A 4,875-nucleotide genomic window follows, 5' to 3' on the forward strand; every position below is an offset into this window, starting at 1 on the left:
AAGATCATGTCAAAAAATTATTGCAGTTTTAATCATTATGGCATAGTTTCACTCCCGCCCCAATTAGAATCAGTAGGGAATTGTTCTTACTGGGGAATTTTGGGCTGCTGTCATTTAAAACTTAGGTTAAGTTTTTATTTAAAGCAGTTGTGTGTTTTTGAGAAAATTTAACTAGTGGGAGTAACTACAGAGGTATCTCCCAAATTGTTTTTGTATGTTTCTATGGGAGTAAGCATGGCAACAGTTATTCTAGAATGTGAACTCTCACTGCAAGGACTTGACCCAGTGGCATTGTTAAGACCCTAAAATCTAGCCACACCTGCCTCTGCCAAGTTTCCACACACCCAGTTGGAAGGCCTTTCCCTGCCCGTGTGTCTGTCCCTCACCAGTGGAAGTGAAGCTACAGAGCCAGGGAAACAAGATTTTGAGTTAATGGCACCCTTACAAATAAATAGTGCTTCTGAATTTCTCTGAGGGTCAGCATACCTGATGGTAGTGTGTTGCTCAGGGCAACCTTGGGGAAATGAGAATGGCACCAGAGGTTTTCTAATTGCCTCCTTTTGTTAAAATTTATATCCTCTATAAAAGTTGCCTGATCTATGTGGTAGATTTCAAGTTGATTTCAGCTGTGAAATCAACTTGAAAGTTGTAACTTAGTTAAAGTTTCCCAGAAGTAACTTTAGGGAACTACAGAAAGTGAAAGTGCTATTGCTGCACTGCATTTAAAGTACAGGAACAAGGATTCTATACAATTAGACCCTTTAAGCTACAACATTGTTGCATTTTGGGAGTCGTCTGATCTGTATCACATTCTCTCTGCCTGGGGTTAATTTGTGCCTATTATTTTAGATAAGAAATTGATACCTTGTTATGCTGGATATTCATTCTGAAATCCTTGCGTGTCCACCAGGCAGACTTCAAGCAATCTCTACCTACTATTATATCTGCCAAAACTACCAATTATTTTTCAATGTCAGAAGTTATTAGAACCATTGGCAAAGCTCATGGTTAAATGTGACATTTTTCTGCTTTTCCCTCTAAGAAGTTTTCGAATGTGAATGTTGAAGTATGCAGGTTGGACCTGTTAGCAAGTTTAACACGTTAATTAGGTTAAAAGAATGTTAAAGGGCAATAATTAAATATTTCAATTATTTTGTAATTATAATGGTATCAAATAAGATGCAAAAGATGTTGATGCTTATTGGTGCTTGCTAAGAGAATGACAATACTGGTTTTCTGAGCATCTGTTCCCTGCAGCAGTTACACTGCCTGAGTTTGGTGAATTGCTGCAATTCCTGGAATTGAATCAGGAATTAGTGTCACTGGTTGACTGGCACAGGATCTGTCCATCCTTTCTGCTCCTGACCGACCTCTCTTGGTTTCCCTTCCTTCAGTTCTCTCTGCTTCAGGACACAGAGCTAACAGATTACATGTTGGAAAGAAGAGAAATGAATTGATGATGTTTCTAAAAGCTAAATTGTGTAGTGAGTCTCACCTCCTAGAAGAAGCTGTTAGTAGTATTTCTTTCTAAAGGTAATAGTATTAATTGTATCTGAGTTTCTTCAAAACTATAATTTCCTTGTCAAGGTGATCAGTAGCTCTTAGTTTGACTTCGGGCTGAGGGATGTGAAATTTTAGCTCCTTCCCACCACCTGTTTCCCCTCACGCCCACCCACAGCCAATATTCTTCATAAGCAAAAATTATGGTGAAGCTAAGCTGAATGTGTTATATTCAAAGTAAGTACAGACAGCAAATAGGCAGACAAATACAGGAATGTCTTTACAATTAGCCCACCATAGTCTCTGCATGGTTTTCATAATTCATTATGACGTATCTTTATACTCTTTCACTGCTATTCTGTGTGTTGGAGTTTAGCAAATCAGTGAGACTAGGGAGTGTCTCAAGAATGGAACATTTGCCCTCAATCCTGGGGCATTCCAAACGCCTCTAAAGGATCTCATATAATGAATTGTTTTTATTTTTGCCATTAGCGCAAGTATCAACTGGCAGCGTCAAACAGCTTTAGGCTATGTCTCAAGTCTCTCAGAGTTATACTTAGGACTGCTCTTTCTTGAAGCTAAAAGAAGTTTTTGCAGTAAAGATCTGCTTCATGTCTGCTAACATGGTATTTGTCGTTCAACCTAATACAGGGTGTGAAATGCAACCGTCTTTAGTTGGAATTAAGCCAAACTTCAAGAATACAGACTTGCTTCTAGTTAAAATAGTATAGAATCACTATCCTGATGAAGCAGTGGCGTTTTTCAGAAGATTGTACACTCATTTCCATGGCACAGATAGAAATCATTATCAGGACTTGTTAGCCAGTCCATGCCTCGTTGATAGGATGCACCTGCCGTCTGCATAGATGGTTTGTTTTAAGATGGTGCTATTTTTGAAAACTTGATGTGGAAATAAATTTAACAGAGGAATAGTTATTTGTAAATCTGTCTTAGAAAGAGGTTAATTCTTTTGGTATATGAATATTCCCTCCAACCCCTTTAATTACGTGTTTCCACTTACTGCATTTTCTGAGTTATAACTATACTCTAGGGCCGAGACCTAGTGTAAAATCTGGGTCCTAAACAGTGAGTTGTTTAGATCACTATTATACGCTTTGTCAACATTCTTTCTGGGCTTGAGAAGAGTTGACAGAAGTGAAAGATTATACTCTCACGCTGAAATGATGAAAGTATAGCCTAAGTGAAATACTGAAGTGGGCTGGGTAGAATTAAACTTTAGAACTCTAAATCATGCTTATTTTTAAAGTAAAAAGTTGCCTCACTGTCATGAAATCCTGCTACTTTAATTTAAAAAAAAATCCTGTAAAATGGTCAAATTGGACAATGTAAGAGATAATGATGGCTTTGAGGCATTTCATACTTTAGCCATTTACATTTGGCTAACAGACTGGTAAGGTTTAGCGTTCTCTCCACTAATGGAAAATTAAATGCAAAATGTTCTAAGAATTATGTTGTTTTCAAGGCTTTGACCCAGATTTGTCCTTTGATGTATGAAAGTGGATATAAAACTTGTTTATACAGAAATAAGACTATGTAGAAAAGTAAGTCTGTGTTGTGTATAGTGATACATGTTTTATGTTTACCCAATGCCTATACTAAATTTTGTGCTTGGTGTTGAATTATATATGTGTTTACAAGTTTAATAACAACACATTTTGCTTGGAATACTCCCCAATCCAGAAAAAATGGTGACTTCTCTCCATTGTATATATATGTGCATGGTGTTCATTATTAGATTGTAAGCTCCTCAAGGGCAGGAACTGTTTTATCTTTGTTGTTCCTGCAGCACCTAATGTAAAGTGCCTTGCGTAGGGTAGGTGCTCATGACGTGTAGAATGGGTGAGTAACGTCCTGCCTCATCAGGATGAAATGTGGTTCACTTCCACCGTGTTCAACACGACAAAGCCACTAACACCAGAAGAGGGCAGAGCTCTTTCTTGGGTTTGAACTGGCTTCTTTTTGGGGTTGAACCAGACCATTCCATATCCTTAGCACTACTTAACCTTTCTTTTCCTGAAGATTTCATCAGTGTCCTGTGTTTTTATCTAATATTAGAGCTGAGGTTCCTAGGAAAAGTTTGAAGTGGGGAAGATTATGAAGAAAATAAAATGGAACTTTGGGGAGGCTGCTTTGTCAGTATATGGCCTTGTGGGGTAATTGTATTTTAGTTTTTACTTGTTAAAAGGGTAACAGAACCTCTGTTTCTTTACCAAGTCACTGATTGGCCATTTCTCCAATGGATGAACTACCACTAGTTTTAGCTCTTTCTCATTTTGGATCCCCTCAATTGCTTACATGATTCTAGTACTTAGAGTCTAATAAAGTTGCTGTGAATATCTAGTGCTGTACATAATGGCAGTTTTGTAAATGTAAAATAACCTTGAATATGTTGTGGTTTGTATACAGAGCCACTAGTATTGTTATTTTGGCCACTTTTTTATTCAAAATAAATAGCATAATTATTTGTATACTGTGTGTCTGTTTTATGGAGTTCCCATGGTTTATAGCAAAGCTTGGAAACCTCTTTAAGCCTAAGCACCCCCAACAAAGTTAAGTCATGCCCAGGCATGGGCAGACAAGGAGGAAAGGGCTCTGTTAGGGAAATGTTAGGGAACTGGCCACCAGCAATTACCTCAGAACCAAGTCAGTAAGTCTTAGGTTGTTTATTCCAGAAAATGTTTGAGGAGTGTAAGGGGAAGTAACAGAGGTTCAGCAGTATGTTAGGCCACATGGTCTTAACAATGTCAATTACATAGTATTTGCTGAGGAAAGTGAAAACTAGGATCTCTAAGCATCATGTATGTGTGAAAAGGTGAGAATATACCAACACTTTTTGCAGATAGTCATCTGTGCTTATGGTAGACGCAGTGTCTGTATCAATGGGTTTATCCATGTGCATCAGAATGACTTGGAGAATTTGTTAAAACAGTGGGTGGGGTGAACCCCACCCCTAGAATTTCTGATTCAGTAGATTCGGGATAGAGCCTGTGAACCGCTATTTCTAATGCATTCGTGATTGGTGTTCATATGCTGATCTGGGATCTGTGTTGTGAATACTGTTGGTCCACAAATGAACTCCAACACTGTTCCTGCCTTGCTTCTGTGGTGCCCACCAACGGTTCACATGGATTATTGGTTTGTACCAATTGTTTAAGTACCAGTCTCACCTGAGATTCTCACCATTACTACACTAGTTACTTTTAACTTTATTAAGACAAGAGTTTTAATTTTATGATTTCCTAAGGAGGACAAGAGGAGTAGACTGCTGTAGTGAATCCTTTCTCTTTTCTAAGTCCAGCTTATTTCACTCTCTCTCTAAAATTCATCTTCAGATGAAATGAAGCTAGTCCTTCC

This window comes from Sapajus apella, unplaced genomic scaffold (assembly GCF_009761245.1).
Source record: "Sapajus apella isolate SASKATOON/1434 unplaced genomic scaffold, GSC_monkey_1.0 scaffold97, whole genome shotgun sequence".
NCBI lineage: Eukaryota > Metazoa > Chordata > Mammalia > Primates > Cebidae > Sapajus > Sapajus apella.